The sequence below is a fragment of the Poecilia reticulata genome, linkage group LG5, assembly GCF_000633615.1.
Source record: "Poecilia reticulata strain Guanapo linkage group LG5, Guppy_female_1.0+MT, whole genome shotgun sequence".
Taxonomy (NCBI): domain Eukaryota; kingdom Metazoa; phylum Chordata; class Actinopteri; order Cyprinodontiformes; family Poeciliidae; genus Poecilia; species Poecilia reticulata.
In genome coordinates, this window is record NC_024335.1 from 7350242 (window position 1) to 7369402 (window position 19161).

Consider the following 19161-nt stretch of genomic DNA (forward strand, 5'->3'; position numbering starts at 1 on the left):
GTAGTTTTTGAGGCAAACTTTACAATGTTAACTATCTATGCAAGTAAACTAATTTTTATACGTTAAACTGTAACTAAAAATCTGGTTCTTTGTAGAAATAACTGCTTTTCCAGCAAGCATTTTTGTTTTGGTTGAAAATGTATCTAATTAATACAGACATCTCAACTAAAATTGGTACGTTTGATTTAAGTTTTTATTTTAGAGGTGTTTAAATGAATATTTCAAGTCTAAATGTATATCTGTTTTAGCCAAGATTGACAAGCAAAAAAGGAAAGTAGTGGAATAAACCGATCTCAACCTCTCTGTTGTTTATCCTGCCTTCAACTAGGTGAGCCATACATGTACATACATGGAAATAATATCGAAGATGGAGATTTTTATAAGTACCAATCCTGGTTTTACCTTTGTTGCTTATGAATTAATAAACTTCTTGGATTAATACAAACAATACTTTATTCCTCATCATTTTGATGACTTTCAAGGCTTTAGTTCTCCCTGTTGTTGCACTTTTTTCTTCCACTCAACCTTCTATGAATATGACTAGAAAACACAAAATGAACAACCTGATTTTTTTTTTTTTTAACCACTGACCCTGTGTGGCTCACTCTCCTCTTAAAGGGTGCCAATGACTGTCTTCTGGACATCTGTCCAGTCAGCAGTCTTCCCCATGATTTTGTAGCCTACTTACCCAGACTGAGAAACCGTTTAAATGCTCAGGAAACCTTTGTAGGTGTTTCAACTCAATTACCTGATTAGGGTGTTACACCATGAGTTTCCAGGGTTCAACTTTTACTCAATATTCTACTTTTGTAAGAATTAATTTGGAGTTGTCATTATTTGTAAGCCATAATCAACAAAATTACAAGATACACTTGGAATATTTCACTCTGCATGATGAAACAATATGGGTTTTACTTTCTGAAACGACTAACCAAAATATTATACTTCACTACAATATTCTCCTTTTTTTTAAATGTACATATACACCAAACACAGATGTATGATGCAATCATAACACTGTCACTGCGTCGCTTCCCTTGTGTTTCATGTACAATCCAAGTTTGCCGTCCTAAATAAGCCTCATGTAGTCTTTAACAGTCTCACTGTATCTGTCTCTTAATGTCCTTGAACACAGTGAGAGGGGGCTCAGGAATAAACTGTGCCTTCACCAACACAGCATACAGGCACACAGCTCCCTCTGCCTGTGACAATGAACAGTGCAGATTTGTCTGCACAGCTGCTTGCTTATCTCACCTTTTTTTTTTTATATGGTTTTGATTTCACAGTCCGACATGTGAAGGGTATAACATGACAGATTTAATTTCAATGTGAATCTAGAAGCAGTGAACATCTTTTACATCATAAATAGCACAATTTATGATGCCATAGTTCTGATTCCATATAAATACCAAGTCAACATCTTACTGTTATAAGCGTTCAGTGTATAATATGCTGCCAAGCTTTTATATGGGACTGTAATATATATTAAAACATGCTATCAGTACTGTGAGGGTGACTCCTTGTCTACTACTTCAAAGTCAGTTATTTCATGGCCATGATTTGTACGTGTCTAAAGAATGTAACCATCTTAATTTTAACTAAGTGAAGGAGAAATAAAAAAAAATGTCCATGACCTGTGGAAGTGTTACATAAGAATTTTACAATCAGGGTTATACATGCAGTATCAAAAGGAAAATATTAAAATGTGTTAAGAAATAAAACAGTGGAAGGGAAAAGAAACACTTGCACCATATTAAGGGAATTCCCTGATAGTAGGTTAGATAGCAGCTGCAATGCAGTGCAGTACTGAAAAAAAGAGAACGATGTTAACTGAGGTGAGCTGTTACATAACAACCACATGGAGAATCTTCTCTCAGTCACCATGCTGCTATCTATTTGGGTTTAAACAAGCCGTCATGTTAACTAAGAGTAGCATGGACACTGGTGAGGAGAAGGTTTATTTTACACCACAGCTCTGCGAAACAGAAAGGTGGAGAAGTCAGTCAGATAAATGTTCACACAAACATTTATCCCTCTGCTTGTGTTTTGAAAGGCTTCTAATAAATTGGACAAAGCGGTTTCAAGGCTCGTTCTGTGTAAGAGAAAAGAGGGGACTGTGAAGCTTAAGTGAGATCTGATAAAGATTTGCCATACGTGACTGATTGGCTTTTAATATTTAGTAGCACTTTGGTGCTCTGATCCAGCTAACACGTTCTGACTTGTAAGGTTTTTGACTTCTGTATTCCAATTGTTTTTTCACAGAAAAGACCCTTTGATTTTTGTACAGTACTATATAACAAATGTTTAATTACCCTCTGATTGATTGATTGATTGCTTGATTAAATGATTCATTAATTGACTGATTGGGGGACAGACACCAGGATATGCAAATAGGTCTTTTATATCAAAGATCCTGCGTTTTTAAACCCAGAGTCGTGCTAAATAGCCTTTATTTAACTGGATCTGTGAAAGAAATGGGATACGTTGTTTGATAATCTCAACGTGTCTCATTCATCTATAGTTTGAGGCTTCCCCTGTTGTATTCTGTTTCTGAGAAAGATTATAGTGCATGGATACAGTTTAAATAAAAACACAATATATACCCCTGTGAACCTTCAATGGATATAATATCATCCCTGCATTACTTTATTACTGCTGTTTTAAACAATCAGTGGTGCTTGTGAACCAATTGGTTGAAGTTTCATCTGCACCAGCAGCAGGAAACGGTTGTAAAACACAGCAACATTTATTAAAACCATCTGTGTGTTAAAGAACTATGTTTGAAATATTGTTTTTGGATTCACTGACAAATAAGTGCCCGTGAGAATAACTAAGTGGTGAAATGAGGATGAAAACATTGGAAGATGTTTTGGCTGAAGATCACAGACAGTCACCTTGTTGTAGTAGAAGGAGTGTTTTTTTCTGTGGAAACACAAAGAACTGATGTCTACCAAGTACCGGTACCAGTTAAGCACAGGACCCAGGTTGGTTGACATCACTGAGTGATATAAAGCAGGTATTGTTCAACAGATGCAATTCTCAGTATTGAATAAATAAGATCCATCTGATAGCATGAAGTAGATAAAAGAGCTCAAAAAGCCAAATATGATGCCACAAACTAAAAGAAAATCAAGAATAGGCTGAAAAGGATTACAAAAGCATTTCTAAAGCTTAGGAAACTGAACTTTCTACCTTCCCAGGAATGGCTGACCTACTAAACTTATTTAAAAAGAGTACACTGCCAACTTTTCAGGAAGACACAAAAGAAACACGAAAAAAAAATCTAAAAACTAAGGACACACCCAATTTTACCCCCTATCCAGTTAGGGAAAGTCTGTGCCAGTTTCCCTACTGGCAGTCAAACTGCAGGTTGACTTGCATCAAAAATATGTTCATGTGAAATGCGGTGATAACTGGAGTGTTAGTAGGTGTGTTAACCCCAGTCTTTCAGTCATGAAACAGAATCCAATCTGGTAGTTTGAACTCGTAATCTTAAAAGTCTGTCAAGACTGTGAAAGTTGTGAAGTGTGTCCTCAGCTCATAGGTCTGCAGACCTCACTTGCCTAAATTGGGTTAGTGTCTATGATTTAAAAACAAAAAACTAAACAAAACTGGATCCACTGCCTAAGCCAAAAGGACAGCTTACCAAAAAGAATACAAAGGCCCATCATTTACCATTTGCTAAACCAAATAATTATTTTATGGACTGGAAAGGCACAACTGGAACTTTTTGAAAAGTGGGTGGCTGGCAAAATCTGGCATAAACACATACAACAATTCAGGAAATTATATCAACAGTGGTCTTATCATAACTGAAGGAACTATAAATTCTGCTGTCTGACATAAAATTATAAAGGAGAATGCCTCGCCATCAGCTTGTGACCTTAATCTCAAATGCCCTTGGTTTATGCAGCAGGAAAATGATCTAAAGCATTCCACTAAGTTCACCTCTCAATGGTCTATAAATAAAATCTGAAGGGGTCTAAGCAAAGTCTGGACCTAAATCTGTACGTCACAAACAGCCAATATGGCTAATTTAAAACAAATTTGCAAATAAGGCGCCCTAAATTTCACTACAGTGAGGTACAAGACAGACTCCAGTTATTATGAGACCATGAAAGTTGTTTCTGCGACAGGTGTTAGATTATGGGGCATATATTTTTTCCGCACAGGGTCAAGTTCGCTAGCATTTAAACAAAATCCTATTGTTTAAAAGTAGCATTTCACTTTAAGGAGAGGAAACTTTTAATTATGACAACTAAAAACAAACACGTCTGTAGGAGGTCAAATACTTTATGACTTTGTATGTATGTACATAATATTTCTCTGACTTTATTCAACTTTAAGGATCTGCTAACTCTTTTTCTTTTACAAAAATATATAAATAAAAACACAAAGCATGTCTTAAATGTTGATGACTTTGAACAAAGTAGATCAGAAACACATTTTGAAATGCATTTTAAGCTGCATGGTAAAAATTCTCATCCTTGGTGGAAAATGACAATGAGGGGAAACAAAACTTAGGTTACAACTATAAATTTGTTCATAGTCACTTTGTTTAATCCTGTTATAAGAAGTGGTAGCAGACAATCGTTCTCATCCCATTGCTGTTAGGGTGGTAGTCATAAAGCAAAGAGTTTTGAAGTATGTTATAAATACCACCACTTCTCTGAGTTACTACATTGTATGTTTACATTAGCATACGATGGTAAGACTGTCCAGTTAAAATATCTCTACACATAAAACAACTTATATGCCAAACACCTGCCATATGTTTGTGTAATGTTTTAGATTAAAATAAAAAGAAAAGTTTTAAATACATGTTTGTTTTTTGTTGTTGTTTAGTCCTGACAGAGCAAGTGTGAATAGGATGTGTGGAATCAAATACGGGCTACACAAAAGCTCTAGGTTTATGGATATCAAGAAAGGCAGTTGCTATGCAAAGACTCTTTGTAGAAAGTGAATTTAGTTCAGCAGCACAAAAAAGTCCAGAAGAGCAAATACAGGCATATAGCGTCCTTCCAACACCTGCATCAACATGCAGGTGTTGATATGATGTAATATCAACACCTGCATGACAGTAAATTAAAAAAAAGCTGATTATATTGCTGCAGACTCTGGGTGTTAATAATTCATTGGTTGATTTAAAATGCCTTAACATTACAATCAGGACAACGAGACACACATTGCTGCTCAAAGAATAAAAATATACCTACATTTTAAATAGATATAAAAGCATAGTTGTTATAACTACGTAGTTATGTTATAACTACGTTGTCAATATAAAAACATTTTCTATATGTTATGCTATGTTACAATATAAGTTGAGGTAATAAACTAATAACTGTCAGACAGGATGGAATGGTTCCAACATTTGTAAATTAAAAAGAACAATTTTTCTCTTTAAATATTTTTATTTAAGATCAATGATCAATCAGAAAAGTTGTATTCAGTTATAGCTTTTGCATCTTTTGCAAAAGTTCACTACTGTCCAAAGAGGTTACCAACAGTAACCTCTTTGGAAAACTTTCCTCAAGTTTTATCAAGGAGAAAACTTGATGTCACAGAAAAGAAAAACTGCACATTCACACAAGCCACAGTTCAAGTCACAGAACACAGAATTGTAGTCTGAGTTTCCATCAATTTCTGAAAATCTACATGTTTTTGTAACACAAATATAAGGTTTTTAGAATTATCTCCTAACAAAACTATTTACTTTTGAATTCTCTGAAAAATGTTCTTTCCCACCAGTCAACATCCTCCTCACTTTAAATCATGTCAGGGAGGAGTGCTCTGACATCCATTTCAAGATATTTTTTGACTTTTTAATTAATAAAACATGACACCCTCTTTAGGCGTCCAGCCAGTAAGGATAAGTGAGAACACCTATTCCAAGAAGACCAGAGCAACCTTTGCAGGAAACACTGGACGGCATTCTTGGATTTCACAAGTTGGACAATGTTGACAGCACACAGACATACTGAGCACTTCATTAAAAAATGACAATAGTTGAATTATTACCCTTTAACTATGGTATAAATATAAATAACTTCTGGATGAAAGGTAATGAGTAAGAATTTTGTCTTTGTTAGCCTACAGTCAGCTGTCTCTTGGAGGTTAAATTTAAAAAATGCTTCTTGCATAAATGAGCACACTATAATAGTTTCACAAAAAAAAAAAAAGTAAAATAAATTGGGGGGGGGGCAGCATTTTTGGATCAAAAGGACAAACAGCAGAATTAATCTGATTAAAACACTAAGCAAAAGTGCCGCTAAGCAGAACAGCATAGAAGTCAACAATCAAAGTCAACATGAGTCCATTAATTATAAGGCAGGGAAGAAAGCAAGTGTCAGGACAAATACATCAAAATAATTTGGCAGCAAACAAAAGAAGAAAGGCAAAATGAATATTTAAAGCTCCAATGTGTAACTTTTAACAGAGCTGTTTTTTTACATATTTGTTGAAATTATCATAATGTGATAAGACAGATAATCTATGAATAAAAATCAATCTCCTCTGCCTTCCTCCTATGGTCCAGCTGTCATATGAACAAATACACTGCTCTGTCTGATTCAACTAATTAGAGCCAGGTGGAGGGTCTTAGTGTTTTAAATCCTACTGTAACACCGCAATTAAGTAATAATGTAATAAAATCGAGCTCCAAAATGTAATAAAAACAGTATTAAAACCACATTACGTAATAACTGAAGCAAAATGTAATAAAGTCCTGCAACACATTTTGTAATATTTTAACGCCTTATGTAATATTACATATGAGCCAATTATTGCAAAATGCTGAGGTAGCTTTTAGAAATAATTCCAGTGTGTTTTTAAGTAACATATCCTATATTCAACAAAGTAAATTGTGCTGTATTAAACTGATCAACAACACTATGAATAAGATTGAAACAATTTCTCTATTATGATGACAGATATGAACTTTCCCACAATTAGAATGCTACACAGGGGGAATATGAACAGCAGGCATCAATGAAGACTGGCATTAGCGAAAGGTATCTCTCTTGCACCCCAAAATATCCATTACAATAGTTAATGTCTTGTCAAAGGCGTGAGCCGCAGCCTCGCCTGTACGTTTCACATGTTTCATGAAAATAAGACTTGTAGATGTTTCATGTGAGTGAACTACAAAGAGAAATAATTTATAATATACGACAGGGACAAGGAGAGTCAAGCTGGCATTTATTGTCCAAAGTTTCAAAGATTTAAATGTGTATAGGATCGACAACCTGAGTTATTAAAGGTATAATGAATAATATGTACACAAACAGTGGTTTGTGATTGTTTATTACATAATGTGCCACATTATTACATTGTCGTTTCTAAAAAAAAGAGTTCCTCCAATTTTTGTAACAACCAGCACAAAATGTAATAATAATAATAAGGCAGCCGAAAGTATTACAAATTGTGTTAAAATATTTTATTATATTTTCCATTATTACATAATGTGGTTTCAATGGTGTTTTACTACCATTGTAATAACCACAATATGTGAATATTACATTATCACATATTGTGGCATTAATTCATAACGCGGCATTACTATGGCTTTCCAAGCCACCCTTTGCTCTCTGCTTCACTATAGCTCCTTCCCAACAGGCAGCCTGCCATGAATGCTCAGGGAAGCTAGGAAAGCCACTGATGACGGCAGATAAATGGTTATCCCGCAACGGAAAGTTGTTTCTCTTCCATTAGCACATTGAGTGGAGACAAGCATGGTTGACAAGCATGGTTGACAGTACTATGTCACTCCTCCATGCTCTGATTGGTTTTTTGAGCGGTCGCGGACCTTGATCTTTTCAAACTGTCTCATTACATACTGTCACGAAAAAATATACTTTTGTAAAATTTACATACTGCAGCTTTAAGAACTGGCGACAAATTAAGAACAAGTAAGAGGTGACTGGAAGTACTGTGAAAGACGAATAGATAAAAGAAAGGACCCAAAAAAAGTAGAAAAAAAACAGAACTAGAAGGATCCATTTATGTGTCCCTTTATAACAAGGGTATCAAACTGCATTCTTGGAAGGCCACAGTCCTGCAACTTTTGGATGTCTCTGCGCTTCAGTACATCTGGCTCCTATTGCTCTGTAGAGCTTGACTCCATACTAATGAGGCAGATTCAACATTTATTTCAAGAGAAGCATCTAAAAGTTGCAGTATATGCAACTATTAGATGCAGTTTGAGGCCACTGCTTTGGGGTCTAGTGACAGCAATGGTGGGATGAAATTGGCCCCCCAAGCCAAACACATGTGCTCACAATCTGCAGAGCACACAACATGTGCTCTACATGGTTGTGAAAGTGGAATTCAGAAATGGAAAGAACCAATTTTTACTCTTCAAGTATCCAATCTGGGCTACTATCTTTATTCTGGGCTGATAAGAGTCGAGCTCTCAGAGTCAACTTTGTGTTTGAAGCTCAAAACATGTATTTTAGTATGTCAGAGGCCTGTTTACTGTCTCGACCACAAATACAATACAGAAGACTTCCATGTGAGGACAGGGAACCACTTTGCCCTATGTAAAAAAAAAAAAATACTAGGACAGCTTCCAGTGCTGTAGAAGAGTTCTTTTGAAAGACTCCACATTTTTTGTAAGCTTTAAAGAGAACAAGGTTGTTTTTTTTAATTTAAGAACATGAACTGAGTGCTGCTTAATCTTGGAACATTGAGCACAGCTCTTTTCAAAAATGAGTGACTGCCATGAACAGAGACTGCTGAAAGTGGTTTCTACAAGAGAGAGTCAACAACGTATCCCCTCAAGGAAGGCATACATTTTTTTCCCTTGCTTTATATTAAAAAATGAAAATGGGAAGCAGCTGTTAAAAATCATCAGAACTGACAACTTATGAGAATTTTCTCATAAGTTGTAAGTTTTGGCGAGCACCCTAAGCGAGTGTGTTCAAGTCTCAAGTCCCTTTGAGGTTTGCCCTGGATGTAAAGTGAAATCAATTAAAGTTCATGACTTTTTTCCAAAATTGCAGGACAGGCAATATTCTAAGATGACCTGAAGAGGATTTTTGTAGGAAAATCCCCTTTGGGAGCCCCTTTATGCACTAAACAGAAACATCTTTCACCTACAGAAGGTAAAATAAGAACCAAACTCACCAACGTTTTTCTTTGTTTAAATATTTTGAATGGGGTCACTGTTATTAAATTCGCCACAAATGTAGGCAACAGCTCAAGTGATCCAAAACATTCCTCCTGGCTCTGATCAGTTGTTTCCGACAGGGAGAAGTACATTTCTGCACATGGCGGTAGGACCACAAGAAGGAGGCAGAAAAGCTTGATTTTTTCACAGATTACCTCTCATAATCTTAGGACACATTTACATTTTTGACAAATATATATAAAAAAAATTAAAAAATTAAAAAAACATTTTTATAAAAGCTACCTGCTTAATGAGAATTTCATATGGATATTAAATGCCTAGTTTACTTGCTCACAGCTCATTAAAAATTTACAAATGGAAAAAAATAAGCGTTTAGAAATGTTAACATGAAAGCAAGAGATATTTTATTGTATTAAGTTCTGCAAACTAGAATTATCCTAATCTCAGTCTTGTGCTGCAGAAAGGTAAATGCATCAATGGATTGATAGATTTGATTAATGATTTATTAATAAATTAGATGAATGATGTGAAAGTCCTAAGCCACACACACACACCCCATACTGCAAGGTCAGTTAAAGGTAGATAAAAAAGTACTGTGGCCCTCTCCCTGCTCCAGATTAGCCCAGAGAAATCATGAGGGATTTATTGCTCTAATTAAATTCAACAGTCAAGTCAAGTGTTCAAGAGGGAGACCACAGACAAGAAATACAAAAAAAAAAAAAGTTTTAGAACGACTTTGTGTACCTGAAGATGCTAACGGAGTCATACATGTGATGACTTCTAGCCAGGTTTAAATTAATTTGCATGTGACAGATGTAAATTAAAAGAGTCTGTTTCCTACTAGGATGTGAAGTAGATTTGCATCATAAATTGGAATTCAATCAAAAATATGTCAGATATAATTCTTCATAATATCACTGAACTCTGATTCAGAACCGCACAGCATTCTGGGGGAATGTAGGCTTTGGTTGATCAATTTTTCACAACCAACTAAACAAGGTTGGTGGCATGAACTCACTCACTCAATGGCTAAAACGTGCACATTTCAGATTTTGGTACCATGCCTCATACCCGCTTAAAAATAAAAAAAACAATGATATCGGTTGAAAGGAGAAAACAGCTTGAGAGGAAATTGAGGATAAAACAGGAAAGGTCACGTCACCAGTTTGGCAGTATCCCAAATATTTAGGACATAAAACTAGTCAATTATTGATGGTGACATGAAATACTTATATCACGAAATGTTTTTCAGTCATATTGGCCAGTCCTAGTTTATCACATTTCAAAGAACCTGAAATAAAGCTGATGCAAGCAACATATTTGGCCAGTTGGATGAACTTTCACCGCATAAATTTGGTATGGATTTTGGCCAATGACATTTTTAATCTTAGGAAACTGAGACAATGGAAAACCAAGAGAATAGTAAGACAAATGTGGGTTACTCACAATCAATACTGTCATATTGATTTTCAACTACTACATTTACCCATTTGTTTACAATTCTGCAGTCCTACATCATGAACATGTGGTGCTTATCTTAGCCAAACCCCTAAAGCATTAATATAAGTTGTTGTGACTGATGCCACCATCAGCTAGTAGCCGAAGCTTATCATGAAAACTTTGGACTTATGTGGTTGAGGAGACATATTTTATCAAAGAGTCACTCTGACTGCCAAGGAAACTCTCCCTACTCCTTGTACATCAAAAGATCTGTCAGGTGGTATTCCTATTCCAAGTGTTATTTAATCTCCTACATTATAAGGAAAATTAAAATTTAATTTAACCAGTCCAGACAAGGGAAACACAATTTTATTTCATTATGCTTCTTTAATAGATATGACAGGACAAATACTGGTTACTTCATCAATCAAGGGTTAGACAACTCACAGTTTGTCATTCAGCTATTTTCAAAAAACTGGTCATGGTGAAGCAGATTTCTCCGTCAAGCAGACATTCACAAATCACTAAACCAATCTCTGACATTTGTGCAGCTTAGTACCTTGACCTGTCGACTGAAAATATCAGAGATTGACTGACGAGTTTCAAATTTATAGATGACCTGCACTCCTTGAGTCACTACCTCGCAAAAGTAAAAGTCACCAATCATCCTCCATCAATCTGTGTGTTTTTTCACTTCAAACTAGAAGAAAAGAAGCAGAAAAAGCTGCCAGTGCTTGTCCTTGACATATGTAGCCTCATGAAAAGTTCTTCCTTATGATAAAAGTCTTCTTTGTCTGTCAATATGCCGCACAGAGGCAGTGATGACACAGCAAAAATGTATGCTGTGCACCACTCTTGACAAAGGTATAAGGGAGCAGAGAATGGCAGATTTTCTCTTCAACTAGTAAGTGTTCGCTAATACCTGATCATCTTAGCACCTAAATAATGTATAATATTGGAAACTAATACAATAAACCATTTCTGTGTCTTCACAAGAGAAATGGAAGCTTTGATTTAAAATAAAAGAAGCGCTCAGTTAAGGATAAAGTTAACTGCACTTTATGTCAATATATGAGGTTTATTCTTATTGAACAAGAATTTCATATAATGGAATAACTCTGTTCTCACAAGGACAGTCACACAACAGTAAAATATTTATACAGCTATCTTTTCTTACTTTTGCAAAAAAAAAAAAAATGTATTCACTAAAAAAATAGCACTACTTCTGAGCCGTCCCACCATTGTGGTGCAGAGGAGCTGATGTTGGAGGTCATACGTCTCTATTCCCAATAGGCAATACATTTCTTCTGACAGTTTCTCTAAAATGTGGCAGGATGACTGACCACTTGACTGTCCGAATGAGGGCGCAACTTCGTGAGGATACAGAAGACCGATTAGTTGTCTGACAAACTTTATTACATTCTAAATGTCTATTTTTGCTTCAGTAGGCTGCACAAATATCAATAAGACAATTAGCAAAAAGCTTAGCTAGGTACTATGACCATGTGTAAATCTATCAGTCAAGCGCAAAAGCAGCTAACCAGTCAAGGACATGACCAGTTCATTGGCCACAGAGAAGGGGTGCCAGACAAGACAATCGGACAGCAAGCACATCAGGAAGGAGAGGTGATAATGTTCCCAATTGATTCAGTCACCATGCCAGATTAATGCAGAGGAGACAATGAACATACATGATAAGCTACGGCAGTGAAACCTGCTGCTGTGCCAGAACCAGTCAGTAAGTGTGACAGAGAGCAGAGACTTCATGCTGCCAACAGATGGCCTGAATAAAACATCTCCATCTAGAGGAATGAAGAGACAAGGGCATTTGATTTTTTATTTTTTTCACAATGAAAACAAAAATTAGGTTTGTCCTCAAGAGAGGATGTAAGGAAGAGGTGTTATACGCTCATCTGCTCCTGCTCTGCACTGTGTCATGCACATGCAGACAGGTCATGCACACAGATCAAACATGTTGCCCAACAGGATTTCTCATCCCTCCACTGCGTTGGCTACGTATCACCTGCTCCTCTACCATATAAGGTGCATTTACCCAACTACGCTGTTATCCGTGTTTTACCTACCATCACACAAACAGAGGGAACAATCTGTACAATTCAGATTCTTCCGACAGCCAGGTGATTTATGCCAGCAGAATCAACAGCAACAAATGACAGCAGCAGACGCACGCAAGCTGCTGATTGAGATTTTGCACAAAGAATAGGCATACTCACACAGCTGAAAGGTTACCGCCACCAGCACTGTGATGTGAAAATCCTCCCACCTTAAAATGATGTTGGAATGGCACATGCGGTGGGGCACCGGCCACCACAACAGCGTGCTTTATGTGTATGAGTGTGTGTGTGTGAATGAGTGTAGGTGTGCGTGTGTGTGTGGAGACAAGCTAAGCTGCACTCTCACTGCTACTGCCTCAGCTGGGGTTGTCTCAATGCACAGCCTGTACCATGTCGGCAGCCAGCAGGGGTGGGCATGAGTATCAGTAGAAGTGCGTGTGCATGTGTGTGTGTGAATAAGACTGCATAGCAGAGAGAGGCTGTTTATTACGTGACAAAGCTTTTTACTGACTGGATAAAGGAATAAAGATTGACAGATGGAAGGATACATTGATTGAAGCATTGGTTAGTGTGGAAGAAAGGAGGATCAACAGCACAGAGAAGCAAAGACAGGAAAACAATCAAATGTGAATCCGATTCTCCAGAGTTTAAAACTGCTATTAACATAAGCTGTTGAAAAAGACACAAGACCTTTTAATTTTGCTGTCTGATATTAAATCAGACTGAACTTTTCCTGTTTTAGATCAGTCAGAATAACAAACAATTTTTGTCTGCCAAAAGCCATAGACATTTTTTTTGTCCTTAGAAAAATGTTATTCACTTCGTTCCTCCAGTTGGGCATCCTTCCACGTGCTTCTTTGAATAGTTTGTTGGAATTTTGGTGGTACTTTGAACTAATATGGCTGCATTTGTAAACCTTTATTTCACAGTCCCCTAATTATGATTTTAACTACCTGATTAAAGTCTTTAGATGTTATTTTATTATTTTCGCATGATGCTCTTTCCTCATGATGTCATTTATGAAGTGCACCAGTCCCTGTTGAGGGAAAAAACTTGTTTTTCCGTTTGCAAACATCCTACTGTTCCTCCAAATGTAACAATATTTATTATGGAAAACACCCAATAAAGGGTTATTAGACTGCAAGGATAACATATTACATATTAGCAAAATGTAATCTGTTTTTTTATATTTTGTCTGCTGAGTTCTTTGATGAGTAGACTATAGGTCCACAGAAATCATCTCACTAATTAGATTCAGTCAGCTATTTAGAAAGTATCTTATTTTAGTTTTAGGGTGGATGTAAATATTTCACACCAAGATACATGCATCCCTGTGGCATAGAACCTGTTTTGTTTCTGTGCAGTAGGATGGCCTGACATTCCCATGCTCCTTACATACTATTTGTTTGAAAAGATGAGTACAGCTCTGTCAGGCATCTGGAAATTGTCCAAGGGTGAACCAGACTTGCAGAGGTTTGCATTTCTCTTTCAGATGTCTTGCCTGATTTTTTTCTCTTTTCTTTTGATGTCAATCAATGGGCAGGTGGGTTGAGTTGTTGTCTTGAACTAAATTCCCAGCTTAGTCCCCAATTCACTGGAATTTTGAAAGCTAACCAATCAGAATCCCTGACATTATCATTTGTACTTCTTTGATTTAACTATTGAAAGGTATATATATCTTAGTTTAAGACTTCTGGATCTTTAGTAAAACAAATGTCACACACACTGCACATTGAAGTCACTTGCAGGTACAAGTAAACCTTAAGATGGGGGAACAACAAAATGAGGATGAGACAAAACAGACACTGCTACAAAAATAGTGAGGAAAAGATGGGGGAAAGAACCAAGAGAGGAAACTAAAAGTGTTAGAATAGAAGAGAGATTGAAGAATAAGTGTGAGGCAGTAAAATCCTAAGGAAAACAGACATAAAGAGGAAGTGAGCCAGGGAGTGAAGACATAGTAGAGAGTAATAAGGAGAGGAGGCACCTTTTAAGGACATGCATCTCAAACAAGTGTCAAGCAGTTTGGGATTCCCAAAATAACATTTTTAAACTAGCATACTACACTACCTAGTAAATTTATTAACAACAGAACCTAATGTCTGTGAATCCCTATGTGATTGTCTCAACCATCCCTAAAAAACTAAAAAAAAATTTAAAAAATCCAATCCCTAAAATAACAACCAAATAAATATCCTAGATTAAGAATAAAATGTAACCCCTCCTTCCGCACAGAGTGCCTATGTGTTGGTATCATGTCACTATCACACGTTGCATTGCGTCACTTAAAGGAAAAGAAGGATAGGAGGAGAGGAGCGAGAGTCTCACTTCCTCAAAATGCTCCCTTTCTAAACTGTGCCTGCATTTTTCTAATTATTCATTTATCCTCCCTCCACCCCCTCATTCTTCTCTCCTTTGGTTTTTCTTGTGTATTATGTACATATCAAATGCTGGACATCACCAGAATCACAAACACCTTCTTGCCATGTCAGGGTATTCCCACTAGGATAAATGCACGTTAAATAGGGCTTAGCCTGGCATACAGCGGCTTGTGCTACAGAGGACAGGACAAAGCAATGCAGAGCTCTCCGATTTGTTTGTCAGTCATGCACTTGCACAATCTTTCCTGTTAAAAAGAATTGCCTGTCTGGATACATGACAGGTTTTGAATAAAAAAAATAAATAAAAGAAAAGTACTGTTCGGCATAATATTTTCACTAGAGAATGGTGGAAAAGCAGACGCTTTCTCAAAGAAATAATAGATTCTGCTATGATGGCTGCCAAACTATAATGCTAGATTTGCAAGCTTAAACAGTTGCAAATATTCTATTCTCAATAATACAAATTTACCTAATCTTATGTCAGTACTTTTATGAGATAGAAACAATTTAAGGAAATTAAATATTAGCTTAACAATTAAAACTGTGAATTATCTTATGACGTGTGAAATCTAATTTACTGATGGGATTTACTGGATGTAGGCTGATTCTTCAGTATCTACTGAACTTATTGCCAGCCACTTATTTAGACACATTTGTTTAATTGTGAGTTGCTATGAATTGCAAAGCAGAGAATCATATGGCAGAAACTCTGTGCTATTAATCTTCTACGTGTGGTGAAGTATCCTAGTAAAAACCAGCCTACATTTTGCTTCATACCAAATGGGTCTGGAACCACAGCTACTGAAAAAAGATTGCTTGCTGGGGATGTGGACTCTGTTGGAAGGTTGAAATTTTACTCAATTTACACATGTTCAAGGAGAGTCAATAACAGATTGAGAAAACCTTCATTTGGATGTGACATTCAAATGGTAGGGCACGGTGAGATATCTATTATATACAGCATGAAAGCATACATCCATGCCCTCTGGTATATATTTTCCAGGCTGCTGGTGCTGCAAAAGTACTGGAGGTATCTTCTTGGCATATTTTGTCCCACCTTTGATGGCTAGAGCCTCCTTACAGAAGGCATACAGTTCATCACCATTTTCTTCCCTGTGGAGGATCAGATCACAACCTGGTAAGGTCACAAGTCAAATCCCCAGGCATTAGGAGACTTAGTGTTTGCACACATTGAGCAGCTCTTAAGTGAAAGCTCTGTAAGTGTGAAAGTGAACATGCACAGAATCCACGGCTACAAGATTTGTTATGTGCATGGCAAGGCATGGACAGATAAAAAAAAACAACGGTAAATAGCATCGTCTTGCTGGTGGTGGTCAGAAAGGTCGATGGCACGATGCAAGAACCTTGCTTCTGTTGGACTGCCTCACGGCAGCTGTGGCTACAATCCAGTAGCTTGCCATCATCTCAGCGTGAATGTGTGAATGAGTCGGAATGACAGCACCATACAGTGGCGTGGCATGACATGCAAGGCGTCTTTGGAGTCTTAACGTGGAACTTTGCCTCAATTAACATAATAAAATACCTGCAGTTTACAGACAGTGGCATGGAGTAAATGTATCCTTGAGGTAGATGTGCAACTTGAACCAGTTCTATACCTGGTTTGACCCATCCCTCCCTCAGTCCAACACTTCAGCTGAGGAATGAACTACAGAAGATCAAGTTGGGCAAAGCAAGATACATTTTTGTGCCATTTATATGACTTTTTAGGAAATAGTACTTCTTAAAATAGTACTTTTTCTTAGTCTCTGTGTGGACATTTATTTGGTGACAAGCATATTGTGGGTTTAAATCATTGAGTGTACAGTATAATTTAATATTGCCTAATTTTTTTATTAATTAAGCAGGTTGAAAAAATGTATTATGGCAACAGTAGTTTCACTGAATGCAGCAAAAGAGACACAGAATAGGATAGAATAAAAATAGAATAGAATAGAATAGAATAGAATAGAATAGAATAGAATAGAATAGAATAGAATAGAATACTTGCAAGTCATTATTGCAGTGCCTCAGTAACTCACTGTTGAGTTCGGTTGAGGTCTTGGTTCCTCTATAGTAATTTAGCTTAGTCAAGAAGCATATGGTGGAGTAAGGAGAGAGAGGAGAAGAGAAACTGGAAGCAGTGATGGGGATCAGAAACAGTCCCTGAATATCAATGCACCATGTCTAAGAGAATTCAGGGCTGCAGTGCACCAAAAACAGGGAACCTGGGAAACAGAGCAGAGTAGGATCACAGGCAGCTGGAACTCAAGTACCAGTTTTACATACATCTCCAGGATGACCTGTGACTAATTTTCATAAATCACAGTACACCATACATAGTCACTTCTCTGGATTTCCTGTTTGGATTCATTTGTCAAATTGTTTACTTGTGATTAAATATAAAAATAAAAGGTCTGTAAGTAAGAAATCATGTAACAATGAACTTGTCCCACACACCTTTTAATGATAATTTGTACATGCCTCATTAATGTGATGGACGTCTTGCTTCCCAATCAAGTACCTCAGGCGGATGTCTTTCAAGGAAGCCCTGTAGGGGTGCCTTTCCACTACAATAAGCACACATTTATTTAGATTTAGATTAATTAAGCTGAATTACGTAATTCATCTTAATTAAAATAAAGCTATGGGACACATCCCTTCAACAATACCTCCATTTCCTTTCAAAGAGAATCTGATAACCAATACAATTCCATGGTTACCTCAGGTCAATCCCATAAACTCATCAGTAGCCACCAGCCAACAACCATTAGCCTCATTAACTGCGGAAGCCTCMTAGCGCCTGAGTGCGGTGGTAAAATGAGGCTGCAACATACTTGTGTGTGGGCATGTACAGAAGCATGCAGATAATGAGCTCACTCCCAAAGGTATGTAACCTTTCTCTTTATGAGGTCAACATCACTAGTTGCTGTTACACTATCAGGCCAAAAGTGGGCGAGTGAGAGTTTGCCAAGGCCTAAAGCGCTCCCACTTCCAGTTATGTTAAAGTGGGGCTCCCTCATAGCTAGGGACTGGGCTTGCTGACCACACAAATATGATTGAGGCATTGTCAGGTAACTGTATAATGAGGTGATACTATATAAATAGATTAGTGTCATTTTCATAGTTGACTTTTGCAGTAAGTGTTGTAACAGCATGTGTATGGGTGGATGAATCACTGGATGGATTGGAAGCAAAGCAACAACATTCCAGTTTCCACTGTATCAAGCTAGATGTTACTGTGCACCATCAAAATGTCAAAAAATATTTGTTTCTTCAGTCATTAACCAACATTTTCTCAAATTATCATATTTATTATTAGATAATACATGTATTATTAGGTAATGAATTTGAGCAATCAAGATAAGCATAGTTTTATGCTGAATTAATGAAAGAATGATGCTTGAAGCTACTAAATGCATGTGTTCTTTTAGTTATGTCACTATTGTCCTTTGGGAATGTTCCGTTGATTACCAATCCCGTCTCCTTCCTTTTCTACTTTCTGCCCACATATAATGTATGTTACGATAGCTGTAAAAGAGGAACAAAAAATAAAATCAACAAGGGGTTTTACATTTTAAACTTATTCATTGAGAACTTTTTCAAGAGGGGAAACCTTTTGTAAGATGCTGCAAGCACCATATTGATCCAGGCCATAAATTTCATCTCTGCATGTAATGAATGATTAATAGATTGATTATTCTGCCAGTTATTTCTCAACAAATCCATTAGTTGTTTAGTTTATCAAATGCCTGAAAAAGTACATAAATATGGCAATTAAATTTATAAATTTGGTTTAGGGAAAATAAGCTCAACTGTTGTGATATTTTAACTCCATTTCCCAAAAATGCATGGGTGAGCCGAGTAACAGCCCCTAGTTGGACAAGCATACTGTGACTCATGCAGTCATAACCAGCATTACAAGCAATGATATGAGGGACCATCATTCTGTCCTATTTTCCTCTCTTGTACCTCTCTCTCCAACACTGTTTCCTTTGCTCTCTTCTCAGTCCTTGTTCTGAGAATGATGGAGAGCTTCATACCTTTCCCCAAGGACAGCCATGAGCAAAAGACTAATGGGAACACACACACACACGCGCACACGCACACMCACACGCACGCACGCACGTACGCACGC

The 19161-nt window shown here is 36.9% G+C and overlaps 1 protein-coding gene across 15 annotated transcripts in view; it reads right to left on the reverse strand.

Annotated features, from left to right (window-relative positions):
* Positions 1–19161, reverse strand: part of atp2b2 (ATPase plasma membrane Ca2+ transporting 2) — a 119937-nt gene that overhangs the window by 74679 nt on the left and 26097 nt on the right. For 4 of the 15 annotated variants that reach the window (XM_008408525.2, XM_008408533.2, XM_008408532.2 and 1 more), the window contains exon 1: positions 12805–13004. The exons of 4 other annotated variants lie outside the window; for them this stretch is intronic. The gene's annotated coding sequence lies outside the window, so the exon portion shown is untranslated. Of the gene's footprint in view, positions 1–12804; positions 13007–19161 lie in introns of those variants that run through there. 7 more of the 15 variants (XR_001776620.1, XM_008408534.2, XM_008408535.2 and 4 more) reach the window with 4 other exon arrangements.